At 46.9% G+C, this 20,478-nt stretch overlaps 1 protein-coding gene and 1 long non-coding RNA gene across 15 annotated transcripts in view; one reads left to right on the top strand and one right to left on the bottom strand.

Moving 5' to 3' along the window:
- ST3GAL3 (ST3 beta-galactoside alpha-2,3-sialyltransferase 3) overlaps positions 1–20,478 on the top strand; it is a 1,226,061-nt gene that overhangs the window by 976,114 nt on the left and 229,469 nt on the right. The window lies entirely within an intron of this gene.
- Positions 11,926–13,733, bottom strand: LOC146835377 (uncharacterized). The gene is made up of 3 exons (XR_014960429.1): positions 13,676–13,733; positions 12,199–12,271; positions 11,926–12,008 (listed from the first exon to the last, which is right to left on the bottom strand). It is a non-coding gene; the product is annotated as an uncharacterized LOC146835377 (long non-coding RNA).

Here is a 20,478-nt window from a genome sequence, read left to right as displayed (position 1 = left end):
ATGCCAGGCCAGGAGGTGGAGTCGTAAACTATGCTCTTCAAAGGCAGAGGGGAGGCCTGGGTTTCAGTTTCCCTCTGACACTCTTGACCAGGAGTCAGGGCTAGGCTTAAGGAAGGTATGTGCAGATGGTAGGGGGAGAGTCCATGGAAATAAGCCATCCCAGGGGGTGTGTTTAGCCAGCTCTTACCTCCTTGCTGGAAAATCAGCCATTATGAATTTGGAAGAAAGATGCACTCTGGGACAACATAATGCCACACTCTACCGGATGTGGTCATAACTATGAGGAGTTACCCTGCTTTCATTGGTCAGAAGTGACCTGTGGCTTGACCCAGAGAATTTTGAATAAGTATCTGAGAGGGGCAGAGCCCTCCAGATCTGCTGCTTGAAACTTACTTGAAGCAAGACGTGCCCTGCTGCGAAGTTCTGCTGTGCAAAGACCTTTAAGGCCTGACCTCTGAAAACTGCGCCATCTGAAAACTGCAGCCCTGTGGATTACCTTGCTACAAAAGGGCTAAGAAGTAGACTCCCTGCAAGCTACAGGTTAACAGAGCTCACCTGGACATCCCCACAAAGAATCCCCAGCCTGGAGTACCAGTGGATTTGAAAGGGTTTTGTTCAAGTGGATTGCGGAATTGAAGTTTCACACTTTCAAGGACCCTCTTGGAGATTCCAGAACCTTGGACTGTGTGTTGGATACTTTGGAACCCGCAAGCAGAACTTTAGGAAGGAGTTCTGCCTGGACCTAGCCTGCTGGAGAAGGCTACACAGTGGTGAGATATTCTTCAGAACCGTTTCTAAAGGTGTGTCCCTGTCAGAGAAAACGAAATGACTAAAAGGGGCAGTGTTGGTTTCTAAGCCCTAGAAAGTGACTAATCTTTAAAAATTCATATCTCTGGTTCCCTACAGTGGATTTTTTTCATGTTGGTGTCATTTAAAAGATAAAAATATTATATATTTTTATAAATTGGTGTTGGAGTTTTATTTTGTGTTGTGTCTTAATTATTTACTGAAATTGTGTTTTTGAATGCTTTACATACCTGTCTTTGAAGTTAAGCCTGTCTGCTCGCAGCCACGTTACCAAGGGTTGAGCATAGGAATAATTTTCTAAGACCTATGCTGGGTCCTATTATGTGTTGGTGGCCTTATTGCTAGTGGCAGACCGACATTTGCCCCTACCAATAACCCACCTTCCAACAGTATGCAATTCCGCTCTGTCGATATCTGCATATTTGACCAATATTTGCACCAAGCGGCGAGATGATTCCAAATTGCATTCACCCCACTCCGCCATCATGAGTGGGTTAGGGGCCTCATAACTGGGAGCGATCATTATACGGAGGCCCCTGGAGATTCTCCCCACATCCAGATACCTCTTGAGTGAACCACCATTTAGATTGCTCTTGGCGTTTGAGCTTTTCCAACACTTTGAAATTCTCTTTTAACCCTTTGACTTTAACACTCTGCTCCTCCCCTGCTCCATTACTGGCATCTAACAGATCCGATGGAGAATTTATGAACATTTCCTGCGCAGCTAGCTTGCGGTTCCTAAGCGTGTCGGCAGACATTGTGGCTTCATATAATTTGAATATTTCCTGCTTTCGCCTCCAACAGTATCAATCCCTGTCACTGGCAGCAGAAAAGCACACTTCCCAACCTGTGCGTTACTTTTTTCAAAGCGTACCTTCATGTTCAGAGCCGGGATCCACGGCTAACCTTCTCCAGTATCCGCTACAGAGCAGACAAACAGAATCAGCACCGTAACACCATACACCTCTGATTTGGCACTGCTATTGCTGCCGTAATGCGTAGCACAGGGGGCTCCGTCCGTTCCGTTTTTGGACTTTGCAACGTGCCCCGGGGGTCCACGCCAAGTCGACACCACAAGCCCATAATGTCGTAGGCAGGAATGCCCGGAACAGAAGACTGCCAGCTACAGAGCCTGCTTCCTGGGAAGGGGTCCACGAACCGATGGTAGTCAAACTGGCAAAATTATCCTAACACCTCGTTGTCACTTCAACTTTTTCAGGAAAAACGAGCGCGGACCACAAGTACGTGCAAATTTGATTAGCCAAAGTCTGCCATAACGCGTTTCAGCCGAACAAGCGGCCTTGATCACATGACAATTCTTGGACATTAACACCGCTATTTAAAGTGCAAGTGCATGTAAAATACAATTTACATAGATGACATACTTTCGTTATGATAATTTTGTTTGCATAAATGCCTAAAAGGAAAATAGCATTTTCGAAACTGTGCTTGAATATGTAATAACTGTAAAATACATTGGTATTTGACAAAATATATATGGCATCAATGCCTATTGATTGCTGGTACCAAACATAGTTCTTTTCCGACCATACATATATCTACGAGCCATTTATAATAACTCAGTAGTTATGGTTGTATCAATTTCCATCAAAACAATACTGTTTGATGGCATGTGTGGCTGTAGATACACATGCTCTGCGCACTCTTGCCATCTAGCGTAGGGTCCGGAGCTGTGCAAGTGGTTTTTCTTCAAAGAAGTCTTTCAAGGTACAAGGTCCAGTCACTCCTCTCGGTGGTAATGCGCATGGGCATCAACTCCATTGTGAGATTGTTTTCTTTCTGCCTTCGGCCATGTGTGCCTTTCGCTCCGTGCTTTGACTTCCTTCGGTTCGATTCTTCAGTTCTTTACTGTCCTCGATGGTATTGTTTCTTGTTCTCGCTTTCCACATCTATGTTCTTTTGGACAACTCATTGGTTCAAGTTCATTCGTCTGGGAGGCCTGCAGAGCGTCGCCCTTTCAGGCCAAGCTTCGTCATTTTACCAGCCCCTTCAAAGGTGAATTGCTGGGGATGGAATACACTCCATTTCGATTCTGCTCACTTTGCTACGCTGAATACCTGCACATAGATCAACTTGCTCGCAATCTGTGCCTTTCACCCGACCTCAAGGAAGCCAACTCCAACGCATTCAAGTCCTTTCTGTGGGAAAAAAACCCTGCAGTACCGGAGGGCTTGCCATCTAGAAATGTCCCAAAAGGCCACAGACACTCCCGACATCTTTGGCGCAGCACATGCCCAAGAAGAGCCAACCGTCAAGGAAGAAGAGGCCTTCTCGATCCCTGCCCCAGCTCCTCCACCCAAACCGTCCAAAACATTTTCACCACTTCCACTATTAGAGGTCGCCAGACCACCACTACCTTCTGGCCGTGGTCGAATCTGAAAAACTGTTTCGGATGCTCCACCCTCGAGCCCAGCGCTTTAGGTTACTATCAAGACCAAGCCTTCGCTGCCCACCTTTTTGGACGGAGAGTATGCTTTGTCACTAATCCCAGCTTCGGTACCGACCTGGCAGCCAACCCCCATCTCCCTCAGCACTGACCAAGCATCGCACTTCCAAGTCGAAATTCTCCGTACCGCAACCTTCGGAGCAGAAAGACTTGAGTACATCATCGGCTTCCACATCTCCTGTCGAACCCATTCATGAAAAGATGGATATTCGCCAGTGTAAAATACAAATCCAAGTGGGAACTGGTTGGATTCTTGCTTCTCCCCCTCCAAAGAGGAAATGAACATTTGAGGAGACACTAAATGTTCCCCTTCCTCCTAGGAAGAAAACCAAGGGCAAGGCCACTGGCCCTGCCAAACAGGCACTTCCTACACTGCCTCCTCCTACACGTCCATCCTCCCCGCATTCTCCTCAGCCTTTGTACCACAACATGATACACTGTACAGTTCACCTCCGGGGCCACCACAGTCGGACACTGGTAGGTTAGGGGAGCTATTGGGGGATCCTGACCCATGGGATATGTATGACACGGATCCCATTACACCAAATGATCCCGACTTGTATCCAGTTCGTCCTTCCCTTCCTGAGGAAGCAACGTCCTACCTGGAGTCATTGCGAGAGCGGCAGCTTTTCATAATGTACAGCTCCACAAAGAACCCCTTGACCAGGATTTCGTATTCGAAACACTCGCTTCTACCCATAGGGAAACACAGTATCTGCCAGGTTTACCAGCATGATGTGACTTGCAGACGACATCTTTAAGGGCCCTTTTAGGCCCAGAATTATCACCCCCATGGTAGATAAAAAAATATAAGACAGCGTCATCAGACCTTTTATTTATTCGGAGTCAAGTGCCACTAGACTTCATTGTAACAACTACTGCACACAAACTGAGCAATTCCCAGGCTACCGGGGATAAACTCCTCCGGAAAAGGAAAGCAAGCGTGTAGATGCTGCAGGAAAGAGGGTCGCAGTGCAGGCTGCCAACCATTTGTGTATCGCCAATTCTCAGGCTCCCTTGGCCTGTTATGACAGAGCCCAGTGTGATGAAATGGGGGAACTACTCCAGTACCTCCCTGAAAAATTTAGAAAAAGGGCTCAACAAATTGTTACAGAAGGGCAAACTATTACAAACACTTCTATTTGCTGTGCCCTTGACGCTGCTGATATAGCAGCTCATGGGATAAATACTAGCTTTCTCCTTAGGCGACACGCCTGGTTCAGATGTTCCGACTTTAAGCAGGAGGTCCAGCTGGCTGCTCTCAACATGCCGATCGACAAGGAACATCTCTTTGACCCACAGGTAGAAAAAATGAAAAAAGACACTGACACGGCCAAAGCTATGGGAGCGTTGCAAACTACCACTCTCTGGGAGAAATTTTCGCCAGCCAAGCCACAGGGGTACATACAGGTCAACCTCCACAGAGGCATCCACCTTTCAACAAAAACAGCCTCAAAACTCTTATACCAAGGATTTCTACAGTCGTTCGTTCAGAAGTAGCAATAACAAAGAAGATAGGGTTATGGGTGCCTCCTCTCGGGGAGCAACACCCTCTGAAAAACAGTGATTACCCCATCCTTCCCCCGACCACACAACACCTGTCGGGACAGACTTCAATTTTTCCACCCAGTCTGGCATACCATCACTACAGACAAATGAGTGTCAGCCATTATCCAACATGGCTTTTGTCTGGAACGCATTACTACACAGCCCAATATTTCACCTTGCATGCACATGTTATCAAGGGAAAATCAAACACTGGTCAAGCAGGAAGTCCAAGCCCTACTCCAAAAACCTGTTCCACTCCAACAGCAGCGCTCAGGGGTATACTCTCTATACTTCCCAATCACCAAAAAGGACGGACCAATCTTAGATCTCAGGCCTCTAAACCAGTACTTCCTACTAGAACACTTTCATATGGTCACTTTACAGGATGTCATTCCGCTTCAACAGGGTGACTTTATGGCAACATTAGACCTAAAGGATGCTTACTTCCACATACCAATATACCCTGCTCACTGCAAATACTTAAGATTTGTGATAGCAGGCAAACATTATCAGTTCAAGGTTCTTCCATTCGGGGTCACTACTGCACCTTGGGTGTTCACCAAATGTCTGGTGGTGGTTGAGGCACATCTGCGAAGACATAATGTTCATGTATTCCCCTACTTAGACGATTGGCTTATCAAAGCCGGGCACAGCAGTGCCAACACACTCCGCTTTGCCATAGTTCCTCATTCAAAGTTACATGTGTCCTCTGCAGCAATCACTAGCTCGCCAGTGGTCTGTCACAGGGTCAACTGGAAGATCTAGTGTTGATAAACTGCCCCACTCACCGTTCTCTGCCATTGTGGACAACACCAGCAGTGTGTGAAAAGGCGGCCTTTTTTAGACCCTGTTTCCCACCTCCCGTCTGTGATGCATCTCTCATCTACAGGACCTAACAGTACAAGGTCTTTGAGATGCCCAACATCAGTCTCTACACACCAGCTACCTAGAGCGTCAGGCAACATACTTTGCATTGAAAGCTTCCTTCCTCACCTGTCTCACAAGGTTGTCTTAGTCTGGACAGACAATATGAAATCCATGTATTATTTCCAAAAACAAAACAGAGGGGTGGGACAGTCTTCGCAACTGTCTCAGACCATATGGAAGTAGGCTGTACATCCCAGCATTCACCTGTTGGTGGAATACCTTCCGGAAACAGGCTACAACTTTGCAGACCTGCTCAGCAGGATACAACAAGTCCACGGGATAGGAACTCCACCCACAAATCCTCTTACCATACTTCCAAAAGTGAAGGTTCACCACATCAGAAAACCCAAAATGCTCAAACTTCGCCTCCAGGTACCCACACCGAGGTCAACACACTATGGATGAGTTGGTCAGGGATATTTGCCTATGCTTTTCCGCCTCACTTCCCTTCCTGGTTCGGAAGCTCAGGTTAACTTCTCTTACAATGATCCTGGTATCTCCCACATGGGCGCGTCAACCTTGGTTGACAACACTACTGGACCTCTCTGTAGTTTTACACGTGAAGCTCCCCAACAGGCCAGACCTTCTCACTCAAAATCAAGGGCAAATCAAGCACCCAGACCCAAAATCTCTCAACCTAGCTATTTGACTCCTGAGGTCTTAGAGGTTCGGCTACCTTGACTTACCACCAGAATGTATGGATATTCTCAAAGAAGCATGCAGACCCACAAGCAGAGTCTGTTATGCAGCAAAATGGCAGCAATTTGTTTGCTACTGCCAACTCAAAGTAATTGATCCTCTAAAAGCCACTGTACAAGACATCGTCTGCTACCTGCTTCATTTATAAAAAATTAAATATTTCCAAATGGTTACACCTTGCTGCAATATCTGCCTACTTCCAACAGAGACCACATCGTCACTTTTTAAAATTCCAGTCATCAACTCCTTCATGGAAGGCCTCAAAGGAGTTCTTTTTCAACTTTTTTCATGATAAGTGCCATTCTTAGTTGCCATTACCTCACTCAGGGGTGTTAGCGAGCTCCAGGCTTACATCTTAGAAGAACCCTTCTTTCAAATACATGGAGACAAAGTGGTTCTGCGCACCAACCCTAAATTCCTACCTAAAGTCTCTTAATTTCACCTCAGCCAATCCATTGAGTTGCCCGTTTTTTCCCTCAACCGGATGCAGTTGCTGAAAGAGCTTTCATACACAAGATGTCAAAAAAGCACTCATCTACATAGATAGAACAAAAACTTATAAAAAATCTAAACACCTCTGTCGCCTTTTCACCACACACATAAAGGCAACCCACTATCCAAATCGGGTATAGCCAGATGGATATTCAAATGTACTCAAACTTGCTACATTAAGACCAAAAGACCTTTACCTGTTTCTCCCCGAGCACACTCCACTTACAAAAAGGGAGCAACATGGCCTTTCCAGGAAACATTCCCATAGCCGACATTTGTAAGGCAGCTACATGTTCCACACCAATAACGTTTATCAAAATTCTACTGTGTGAATGTTGTAGCATGTCAGCAAGCCAGTTAGGACAGTCAGTGCTACATACTCTGTTTCAAACCACTGCAACACTCACAAGCTAGCCACTGCTTCTAAGGAGGAACTACTTTACAGTCGAGCATATATATCTACAGCCACACATGCCATCGGACAGAGTATGTTACTTACCTTGTAAGCATCTGTTTGTGTCATGTATTTCTGGTGATTCACATGCGCCCTGGCTCCTCCCCGGACGCCTGTGGCTGTTGCAGTTACATTATACATTTACATTTAGCATGGTTATTGGATTACGTACACATACTTCACACCCTCTCTCACCCGCCTGCGGTAAAGCAATGTAACAGTGGAGTCGATGCGCATGCCCAGTATCACTGAGAGGAGAAGTCACTTTACCTTCTGACTTGAAAGACTTCTTCAAAGAAAAACAACTTGCACAACTCAGGACCGAACACTAGATGGCAGTATTATGCACAGCATGTGAATCTACAGCACTACATGCCACAAACAGGTGCTCACAGGGTAAGTAATATACTCCTTCTGGCTTGCTTTTAACTTTGGCGTTTGTCAACCCTTCTTGCCCAAGTGGCTAAGTCTTAGCATCTTAAATGTTATTCAGCTCCGTCTCGTAGAAGGGAAGAAGTTAAGTAGACATTAAAAAAAAATCACCTCTGCAGTGGTAACTCTTAAAGGGTTTATGATCTCTGCTAAAGCAATTCCTGCTGAAAATGATTACATCAAACTTAGCTTGATACTAAAGCTTCATTGAGACGTGACTTTTTTTGTGACTAATGTTACAAAACGACGTTGGCAGATTTTGAAGGGTTAATGAAAGGGCGACATCTGTAGAACTTCACTATCTATCCTCAGATTATTCGTGGACATGGATCCTGAACTACTCCTTTGATAAGAAATTTGAAAACCGTAAAATTCCAGTGTAAGTGGGGTCATTCTCCCCTTTGTCCAATCAGCTTTTGAAGATCTCTGCAGTTTCACTGGCTGGCAACAACTGAAAATGTTTGTTGTGACAGCTATTATCAGATGCCAGATGTCACTCAGTCCCTCTTTCCTGAAATAAGTGACCGAGATATAAGGGGACCTTGGAAACCCCTCCTGATCCCCAGGAAGATGTGAGGGGGTCCACATAGGCAGATACAGTCCCTAAAAATGGCAGGATGCACACTGCACAAATGTTTGTAACATAACATACTCACTCTGCTTGTGCCTTAAATAGAAAAAAATTATATATCTATATCTATACATATATAGATATATATATCTATATCTTACCTACTAGTTAGGACATTGTTTCTATTCAAAAAGCGTTTTTTCCTTTGCCAATATCTCTGGCGCCGTTTGACGACTCTTGGCGATTTTTTCAAAACTAATGGCCTACTCACTTTAACTGCTGTGCTGAAAATTTCAGGGTGATTAGTCAAGTGGGGGCTGAGAAAAAAGAGGGTTCCCAAAACACTTGTTCTCCATGTTAATTTCACAAGGAAACTGTTGACTCCGTTCCAGCCCGCACTACTGAACGGAATTACACCAAATTTGGCAGAAAGGTAGCGCTTGGTCCAGAGTGCACTCTTTTTTTGTCAAATGGTGTAAATCTGTTCAGTAGTTCCTAAGAAATTTAAAGATTTCTCGGATATACAACTGGGGACGCGGAGGATCTGCAAACCCTCTCGATGCAATCTGATTGGCTGCCAACACTTCAAACCAGGAAATGTTGGCAGCCATCTTCTGACTGGGTTGAGTCACAAGAAGAAAAAAAAGTTACAAATCAAGGAAAGGGTTCAGGATAGAAACACCCTGACCCTCTAGGCCTGCTCAGGGGGGTCCCATATGGACCCCCAGCCCCCAAAAATAATTAAAAAGATTTTTTCCGGTGGGCATCGAGGTGGATCCGCGAATCCGGATGAAAAAAAAAACCACGAAGCACGGGCTCCCCCACTTCATTTCCTTTAAGCCCTTGGGTGGGCCAGGTCCCGGGGGCAATTTAAAATGAGATGTGGGAGCCTGCCCCTCCTTGGGGCTTAAATTAAATGTGGGGGGGGGTCTATGCGGTCCCCCGCAGAGCTGGGGACTGTCACCTCCCTGGGGCTTTAATTGTTACAAAAAAATGTGTAGGAGTGCTCCTGCCCCCCCACGCAGCCCCGGGGACTGCCACCACCCCGGAGCTAAATTTAGAACGATGCGACCACCTCTCAGCAATCCCACTGTGTGGTGCTTACTGGAGGTAACAGGTAGGCTAGTTGGCCCCTAAGGACCCCTAACATGGATTAAACCCAGATCAGTTGACTGGGGGTGAGTGCTTGCAATGTTCAACACTCCGTCCATCATTTCCTTTGGTTTTGCTTTGTTCGCCATAAGTTGGCAGGGTATGCTCAGACGTGAGTCCCTTGCTCACTTTGCCACTGGATTCAAGCAAGCCTGGCTGAAGACGGCTGAAATGCCAGAAACCGGTCCTAGGAAGCTTGTTTCTGGTCCAGGGAAGACATGGCTTGGCAGTTCGGGCTGGACTGTTCCTATGAGGCACAGGGTCAGACTGATTTGCATATGGCCATGTCTGAACTGGGGTGGCAGAGTGGGCTAAAGAACGGTGATGGATTAAACCCAGATCAGTTGACTGGGGGTGAGTGCTTGCAATGTTCAACACTCCGTCCATCATTTCCTTTGGTTTTGCTATATATATTTAGCACTCATAAACTTTTAAAAAACATTCAAGATCACTGGATGATGTCATCAGTGATGTGATTTGAGATGTAATCAGTGATGTCACTGCCCATGTCATCAGTGATGTAATATGTGAGGTCATAAGCAGTGCGTTGCGGGGGCGAGAGTTATTGTTAGCTCAGCTAACTATAACGTCTGAATTTCTCTGGTTTTGTACGAGGAAAATATCAGCCTAACTATAACGTCCCTGTAACCTTTGGGTTTTCTTTGGTGAATTTCTAAGGTTTTTTTCATTCTAATTCCTAATTATAATGTTCCTGAAACCTGTGTTTTTTTCAGTGAATATACTCACACTCTCTCTTCTCTTCTCTCTGCAGCGTTTTCATCAATTAATTAAAAACTCTTGTGCACGAAGGAACATTTTCGTCAGAGAATTATGAACACAAATTTTCCAAGTGTTGATTCCCACTGCCCCATATGTAGGGCTTGCCCTTTTGTAAGCTAGGGTGGTTCACACCCCACTGCTCCTTCGCAGAGGAATGTAATATATAATTTGGACGTTTTTATTTTTGTCTCGTACAAAAAGAAATGTTAATTTAGAAGGAAAAGATGTACAGTGACATGCAGAACATGAAGCAAAAACAGAAACAACTTCAAATAGTACCATAAAAGTAAACATAAGCAAACTTCACATTTGTTACCGGCTGGGTTTCATCTGTAAACAAAACTTTATAAATAGTTTGTCCTCAAAAGTTGTAGGTTGGTTCTGTGCCACAGAGTCCTCCCCTCGTGATGATTTCAACTTCTTGGAAACCGGATGTCACGTGGTCCCGGGGCTGCCTTGGCACCTCAACTACATAGAGTGCAGTGCTGGTATGAGATATAACCAAAGAAGTCCCCACCCTGAGTGATGCGGTTTATATAATGCACAGCTCCGGGCTGTACATTATCTCATGGTATGTATGTAAAAACCCAAAGCATTCCCCACCTTGAGTGATGCGGTTTATATAATGCACAGCTCCGGGCTGTACATTATCTCATGGTATGTATTTAAAAACCCAAAGCATTCCCCACCTTGAGTGATGCGGTTTATATAATGCACAGCTCCGGGCTGTACATTATCTCATGGTATGTATTTAAAAACCCAAAGCATTCCCCACCTTGAGTGATGCGGTTTATATAATGCACAGCTCCGGGCTGTACATTATCTCATGGTATGTATTTAAAAACCCAAAGCATTCCCCACCTTGAGTGATGCGGTTTATATAATGCACAGCTCCGGGCTGTACATTATCTCATGGTATGTATTTAAAAACCCAAAGCATTCCCCACCTTGAGTGATGCGGTTTATATAATGCACAGCTCCGGGCTGTACATTATCTCATGGTATGTATGTAAAAACCCAAAGCATTCCCCACCTTGAGTGATGCGGTTTATATAATGCACAGCTCCGGGCTGTACATTATCTCATGGTATGTATTTAAAAACCCAAAGCATTCCCCACCTTGAGTGATATGGTTTATATAATGCACAGCTCCGGGCTGTAGATTATCTCATGGTATGTATATAAATACCCAAAGCATTCCCCACCCTGAGAGATGCGGTTTATATAATGCCCCACGCCGGGCTATCCATTATCTCATGGTACGTCTGTAAATAACCAAAGTATTTCCCACCCTGAGTGATGCAGTTTAAATAATGCCCCACGCCAGTCTGTACTTTATCGCATGGTATGTATGTAAATAACTAAAGCATTCCCTACCCTGAGGGATGCGGTTTATATAATGCCCCATGCCGGGCTGTACATTATCTCATAGTACATGTGTGAAAATAACCAAAACATCCCAGACACCTCAGTAAGTCTCATTCAGCACACGAAGAAATATGATTACCTGACTTCCGCTGGAAGTCCATTGGCTCCCCTTGCCTACCAGCACCATCTTTAAGGCAGCTTCATCATTTACAAAGCCATCATGACCAGCACCCTGGGTTACCTTGCAGACAAGCTCATCATCTCTGGTGGGGCTCAGCACACCAGCAGCTAGGACACCATCAGACTTCAGGCTACGAAGAGTAACAAAGAAAAACCAAGTCATCAGGCCTTTTCCATCCAAGCACCCAGAATCTGGAACAACATCCATGTGTCCACCAGAACCGCACCAATGCTGCTCCAATTGTGGAAAGAGCTGAAGGTGCGGCTCTTTAAAGAACATCACAGTACAATAAATTAATTAACAGATCACAAACCAGCTACCTCTCTTATCACTCCTTGACTTTTTGCTTGTCTTTGGCCCTGTACAGTGCTCTGCTGCCTCCTGGTTAGGCTCCTGCTATAGAAAAAACAAACACACATAGTGTCCACCACATGAGGGTCCAGCACCAAGGTGGAACCAGAAGCTCCTTACGGCAGGTCTCATGAAACAGCCTTTTGAGCCTGTGCACTATTTAAACAAAGCATTTAACAACTCTTCTGAATACAATAGTATGGTAGTTCATACTAGATAATTACCAGCCTTCTTTTAAACCTTCCAATTTAGATGAAAGCTCTGCACCCACTAGATATAAAAAGGGAATAATGTATTAATTGCAGTCAACAACAAATATACACGACAGTTTGTAGTATCTTGTTATAGTGTTGTTTTTGCCATTCACTGCTCCACCAGTGGAACACTGTGGAGATGATGCAATATGGAATGTTCTTCTATGAAATCCACAGTTGGAAAAGGGCTGAGCGCCTGTCTGGCTGCTCCTGGTGGGGCTGATTCTCTGCTGAATACTACTGAACCTACATCTTGTAACCAACTTGAATAAATCTACTTAAAACTACATTCTGGATGTCGACTTGATTACTACAATTTATTGGCGACAAGTTGAACCAAAGAACCTGCGTCTGCTACCTTTGAGGACATCTTGAGTTCCTACTCTCAACCTCAAGCTACTTCTGAATCTACAGCTGCACTTACTCTTCTACTGGCACACATCAGCCCCACCAGTAACCTCCCACCAGTCGCCCTCAACGCAAAGGTGCCAGTTCCAGTTTCTACGCAGCTCAAGTCTCTGCCTGCTGTTCCCACAGCATCTCAAAGGTCTGTTCTTACTGTTCCTACAGTCTAGTTCTTCTGCATCTCCTCGTTAAATGTCATCAAAGCTGCCTGTGTCTCCTCCATTACCCTTTTTGCTGAGCCTTCAGTGAGGATAAGCCTGCCAACGCCTGTGTCTGCCAATGCCTACGTTTTGTATTGTAAGCCTGCCATCATTAATGTCTACACACGATCTGCTGAAGAAGTCTGTTTTCTCGTGTGTGCCAGTCAAGGTGTCTCTGAACTCTTATGCACACTGTCTGTGTGTCTGCTCAGATGCCTGCACACCGTCATATGAGTCTGCCACTAAATTGGTTGGACGGTCTTCATAGAGCATTCACCTTCACAGAGCAGTCTGTCTGCCATTCATTTGTCATTTGTGCGAGACGTCTGGAGGAATATTGCAGCAACAACTATCTTATCAACAAAATTGCTTACTGTTTGGTCTCAAGCATGCCCAGTGTTTTGCGGGTGTGTTTGTATTTGGTCTCTGCGTACTATCAGAGAGGAGCTTCGGCAGTGGGTCAAACATTTGTGGTGAGTTCGTTTTTCTTTGGCATGTTGCTTTGACTGAATTTGAGCCAGGGCATTTAGACTGTCACTGTGCGTTTTAAAATCTGATCACGAGCATTAATTTGCGCGCACTCTTACCTTCATCGAGTTGCACAGACATTCTTTGACGACGTAGGTGTTTCTTGGCAACTCTCCCAGCTTCTGAGAGACAGCCTACTGCATGGACGCGTCTTGAGCCTTTCGGCACAGCGTCATCTACGTCCCGCCATCTTGGAATTGGGAGTCTGCATCGTTGGAGTTGTTCGGCTTGTGCGTACTTCGTGTTCTCTGCAGAGGAGTGACTCTTTTCTACGTTGTTGAACTTTCGTGCAAGACCAGCGTCTGAGCTGTTTTGCAGTTCGTTGTTGAAGTTTGCCACAATGTTCCTGTCGCCGAAACAAGGACTGTTTCCACCTCTATGTTTTTGTCAACCATCAGAAAGCTTCTTTGATAACGGTGACAAGCACATCATAACAGTTGACTGCCTGTCATTTTAATGAGTTTTCTCTCAAAATTCTATTAGCCTCTATTCTGTCAATGCTATGGGGTCTCTATGTGCACCATTTCTCGAACTATATGGTGACATTCACTACAGAGCACTAGAGTGTTAAATTATGTTTACCTTTGCCTGTTTTCAGCATATCACATTGTGGTTCTAATGGGTACCTCACGACATATAGTTATATTAGTTCCTTGGTTCTTAGCACATAAGTTGTGTTGTGTGTTTTGTTATCCAGACAGTATCTACATCTTGTTATCCTACACAGGATCATTTATTCAACACAGCATTCACAGTTAAAGGGTTTTTGCCTTAAGTCTCTTTTAGAGTATTTTCACAGTCTATGGTCTAGTCACCTAGTGTTTCACAGTTTGTGCTGTATTGGGTTTTAGTCCCATCTTTGTTATTTGTGCCTCAACACTGTCAAACTCTGCACAACAGTCTCTAATGGGTTTAAGCCCCATATTTCTGTAGTAGGTTGAAGTCCCAGCTACGTTGTTTTGTTGGGTCCATGTTCCATGTTTTTTTTTAGTGGGAGTCAGTCCCATTTACATCGTTCTTATGGGTACAAGTCCCATGTTTTTGTAGTGGGTGTCAGTTCCATCTACTTCGTTTTAATGGGTACTAATCCCATGTTTTTACCCAAATGGTAGTTTGCCCCGTGCCTCACGTTTGTCCTGTGTGTAAGTCGCCCTGCGCCTCACGTTTGGACTGTGTGTAAGCCGCCCAGCGTCTCACGTTATATGTTATGTATAAGTCGCCCTGCGCTTCATTTGTTCTTTTGTGTGTAAGTCGCACTGCGCTTCATGTGTTTCTCTTATGTAAGTTGCCCTGCGCTTTATTTGTATTTACACTGGGTGCTCTGTTCATTCTCTACGTATTGTTTCCTGTTTTAGTATATTGTTTAACCCAGTGCTGTTAACATTTTATTATCTTAATATTTTTTTATTACAGGGAAGCATGAGTTATCCTTTGTATTTCTCCTCTTCTCTGTCATCTTGTTTCTTCCTGATGTGGATTGCTCTCTCGCATACTTACCTGGCCAGTTGGTGTGCGGAGAGTACTCATTGGTGGTTTCTTTTTCTTTTCTTTATTTCTTTTTCTCATTTATAGAAAGGAGGATGGAAAACAGGTTATTTATCTGTTTCTTTAAGACGTTTGCTTGTTTTCTTTCTCTCTACCTCCGCTCTGTTCTCCCTAGTATGCTACTCTCTATTTTGTTCTTCTAATATTTACATCTAATTCTTTATCTCTTTTTTTCTCTTTTTCCTTCTGGAAGAAAGGAGGATATGTAGTATCTTGTTATAGTGCTGTTTTTGCCATTCACTGCTCCACCAGTGGAACACTGTGGAGATGATGCAATATGGAATGTTCTTCTATGAAATCCACAGTTGGATAAGGGCTGAGCGCCTGTCTGGCTGCTCCTGGTGGGGCTGATTCTCTGCTGAATACTACTGAACCTATATCTTGTAAACAACTTGAATAAATCTACTTAAAACTACATTCTGGATGTGGACTTGATTACTACACAGTTTTTCCAGCACATACACCAGAGGTTTGAGGGTCACCAGTATTTTTGGGTACATAAGCAATGGGGATTGTACAGACCACTCAATTATGCTATATTTTATACCAAATGTACATTCTACTTGCAAAAAAGGAGCGACCTTGTGTTTGTAATGTTTCTCTAAACCACATTTGTATTACATGTATTTAGTCCTCCAAACATACATTCACTCAGTCTTACTGTGTAGATACAATCACAAAAGGAAGTTCGAGTAGGTCAGACAATATTATAACATCTGTGTAGCATTACTCACTCTTCAAGCCCTGCTCTCTAGGGGCACTACTCACTCTTAAAAACCCTCCTCCACAGGGGCACTGCTCACTCTTCAACCCTCCTCCACAGGGGCACTACTCACTCTTCAAGCCCTCCTCCACAGGGGCACTACTCACTCTTCAAGCCCTCCTCCACAGGGGCACTACTCACTCTTCAACCCTCCTCCACAGGGGACACAACTCACTCTTCAACCCTCCTCCACAGGGGCACTACTCACTCTTCAAGCCCTCCTCCACAGGGACCACAACTCACTCTTCAAGCCTTCCTCCACAGGGGCACTACTCACTCTTCAACCCTCCTCCACAGGCGCACTACTCACTCTTCAACCCTCCTCCACAGGGGCACTACTCACTCTTCAACCCTCCTCCACAGGGGCACTACTCACTCTTCAAGCCCTCCTCCACAGGGGACACAACTCACTCTTCAAACCCTCCTCCACAGGGGCACTACTCGCTCTTCAAGCCCTCCTCCACAGGGACCACAACTCACTCTTCAACCCTCCTCCACAGGGGCACTACTCACTCTTCAAGCCCTCCTCCACAGGGGACACAACTCACTCTTCAACCCTCCTCCACAGGGGCACTACTCACTCTTCAAGCCCTCCTCCACAGGGACCACAACTCACTCTTCAAGCCTTCCTCCACAGGGGCACTACTCACTCTTCAACCCTCCTCCACAGGGGCACTACTCACTCTTCAAGCCCTCCTCCACAGGGACCACAACTCACTCTTCAAGCCTTCCTCCACAGGGGCACTACTCACTCTTCAAGCCCTCCTCCTCAGGGCTCAGTGCTGCCACATAGTCTATGCATAGCATGTGAATCTACTCATGCTTCAAACCGTCCTCCACAGGCACACTACTCACTCTTCAAACCCTCCTCCACAGGGGCACTACTCACTCTTCAAGCCCTCCTCCACAGGGGCACTACTCACCCTTCAAGCCTTCCTCCACAGGGGCACTACTCACTCTTCCAGCCCTCCTCCACAGGGGACAGTGCTGCCACATAGTCTATGCATAGCATTTGAATCTGCTCATGCTTCAAACCGTCCTCCACAGGCGCACTACTCACTCTTCAAGCCCTCCTCCACAGGGACACTACTCACTCTTCAAGTCCTGCTCTCTAGAGGCACTACTCACTCTTCAACCCTTCCTCCTCAGGGGACAGTGCTGCCACATAGTCTATGCATAGCATGTGAATCTACTCACACTTTAAACCGTCCTCCACAGGCACACTACTCACTCTTCAAGCCCTCCTCCACAGGGACACTACTCACTCTTCAAGCCCTCCTCCATAGGGGACACAACTCACTCTTCAAACCCACCTCCACAGGGGCACTACTCATTCTTAAAAACCCTCCTCCACAGGGGCACTGCTCACTCTTCAACCCCTCATCCACAGGGGACACTACTCACTCTTCAAGCCCTCCTCCACTGGGGACACAACTCACTCTTCAAACCCTCCTCCACAGGGGACACAACTCACTCTTCAAGCCCTCCTCCACAGGGGACACAACTCACTCTTCAAGCCCTCTTCCACAGGGACACTACTCTCTCTTCAAACCCTCCTCCACAGGGGCACTACTCACTCTTCAACCCTCCTCCACAGGCCCACTACTCACTCTTCAAGCCTTCCTCCTCAGGGGACAGTGCTGCCACATAGTCTATGCATAGCATGTGAATCTACTCACACTTTAAACCGTCCTCCACAGGCGCACTACTCACTCTTCAAGCCCTCCTCCACAGGGACACTACTCACTCTTCAAGCCCTCCTCCACAGGGGCACTGCTCACTCTTCAACCCCTCATCCACAGGGGACACTACTCACTCTTCAAGCCCTCCTCCACTGGGGACACAACTCACTCTTCAAACCCTCCTCCACAAGGGACACAACTCACTCTTCAACCCCTCATCCACAGGGGCACTACTCACTCTTCAAGCCCTCCTCCACAGGGGCACTACTCACTCTTCAAGCCCTCCTCCACAGGGGCACTACTCACTCTTCAACCCTCCTCCACAGGGGACACAACTCACTCTTCAAGCCTTCCTCCACAGGGGCACTACTCACTCTTCAACCCTCCTCCACAGGCGCACTACTCACTCTTCAACCCTCCTCCACAGGGGCACTACTCACTCTTCAACCCTCCTCCACAGGGGCACTACTCACTCTTCAAGCCCTCCTCCACAGGGGACACAACTCACTCTTCAAACCCTCCTCCACAGGGGCACTCCTCGCTCTTCAAGCCCTCCTCCACAGGGACCACAACTCACTCTTCAAACCCTCCTCCACAGGGGCACTACTCACTCTTCAACCCTCCTCCACAGGGGACACAACTCACTCTTCAACCCTCCTCCACAGGGGCACTACTCACTCTTCAACCCTCCTCCACAGGGGACACAACTCACTCTTCAACCCTCCTCCACAGGGGCACTACTCACTCTTCAAGCCCTCCTCCACAGGGACCACAACTCACTCTTCAAGCCTTCCTCCACAGGGGCACTACTCACTCTTCAAGCCCTCCTCCTCAGGGCTCAGTGCTGCCACATAGTCTATGCATAGCATGTGAATCTACTCATGCTTCAAACCGTCCTCCACAGGCACACTACTCACTCTTCAAGCCCTCCTCCACAGGGGCACTACTCACCCTTCAAGCCTTCCTCCACAGGGGCACTACTCACTCTTCCAGCCCTCCTCCACAGGGGACAGTGCTGCCACATAGTCTATGCATAGCATTTGAATCTGCTCATGCTTCAAACCGTCCTCCACAGGCGCACTACTCACTCTTCAAGCCCTCCTCCACAGGGACACTACTCACTCTTCAAGTCCTGCTCTCTAGAGGCACTACTCACTCTTCAACCCTTCCTCCTCAGGGGACAGTGCTGCCACATAGTCTATGCATAGCATGTGAATCTACTCACACTTTAAACCGTCCTCCACAGGCACACTACTCACTCTTCAAGCCCTCCTCCACAGGGACACTACTCACTCTTCAAGCCCTCCTCCATAGGGGACACAACTCACTCTTCAAACCCACCTCCACAGGGGCACTACTCATTCTTAAAAACCCTCCTCCACAGGGGCACTGCTCACTCTTCAACCCCTCATCCACAGGGGACACTACTCACTCTTCAAGCCCTCCTCCACTGGGGACACAACTCACTCTTCAAACCCTCCTCCACAGGGGACACAACTCACTCTTCAAGCCCTCCTCCACAGGGGACACAACTCACTCTTCAAGCCCTCTTCCACAGGGACACTACTCTCTCTTCAAACCCTCCTCCACAGGGGCACTACTCACTCTTCAACCCTCCTCCACAGGCCCACTACTCACTCTTCAAGCCTTCCTCCTCAGGGGACAGTGCTGCCACATAGTCTATGCATAGCATGTGAATCTACTCACACTTTAAACCGTCCTCCACAGGCGCACTACTCACTCTTCAAGCCCTCCTCCACAGGGACACTACTCACTCTTCAAGCCCTCCTCCACAGGGGCACTGCTCACTCTTCAACCCCTCATCCACAGGGGACACTACTCACTCTTCAAGCCCTCCTCCACTGGGGACACAACTCACTCTTCAAACCCTCCTCCACAAGGGACACAACTCACTCTTCAACCCCTCATCCACAGGGGCACTACTCACTCTTCAAGCCCTCCTCCACAGGGGCACTACTCACTCTTCAAGCCCTCCTCCACAGGGGCACTACTCACTCTTCAACCCTCCTCCACAGGGGACACAACTCACTCTTCAAGCCTTCCTCCACAGGGGCACTACTCACTCTTCAACCCTCCTCCACAGGCGCACTACTCACTCTTCAACCCTCCTCCACAGGGGCACTACTCACTCTTCAACCCTCCTCCACAGGGGCACTACTCACTCTTCAAGCCCTCCTCCACAGGGGACACAACTCACTCTTCAAACCCTCCTCCACAGGGGCACTACTCGCTCTTCAAGCCCTCCTCCACAGGGACCACAACTCACTCTTCAAACCCTCCTCCACAGGGGCACTACTCACTCTTCAACCCTCCTCCACAGGGGACACAACTCACTCTTCAACCCTCCTCCACAGGGGCACTACTCACTCTTCAACCCTCCTCCACAGGGGACACAACTCACTCTTCAACCCTCCTCCACAGGGGCACTACTCACTCTTCAAGCCCTCCTCCACAGGGACCACAACTCACTCTTCAAGCCTTCCTCCACAGGGGCACTACTCACTCTTCAAGCCCTCCTCCTCAGGGCTCAGTGCTGCCACATAGTCTATGCATAGCATGTGAATCTACTCATGCTTCAAACCGTCCTCCACAGGCACACTACTCACTCTTCAAGCCCTCCTCCACAGGGGCACTACTCACCCTTCAAGCCTTCCTCCACAGGGGCACTACTCACTCTTCCAGCCCTCCTCCACAGGGGACAGTGCTGCCACATAGTCTATGCATAGCATTTGAATCTGCTCATGCTTCAAACCGTCCTCCACAGGCGCACTACTCACTCTTCAAGCCCTCCTCCACAGGGACACTACTCACTCTTCAAGTCCTGCTCTCTAGAGGCACTACTCACTCTTCA

The sequence above is a fragment of the Triturus cristatus genome, chromosome 4_2, assembly GCF_964204655.1.
Source record: "Triturus cristatus chromosome 4_2, aTriCri1.1, whole genome shotgun sequence".
In the NCBI taxonomy this organism is placed as follows: Eukaryota; Metazoa; Chordata; class Amphibia; order Caudata; family Salamandridae; genus Triturus; species Triturus cristatus.
This window is presented reverse-complemented; position numbering and strand designations above follow the sequence as displayed.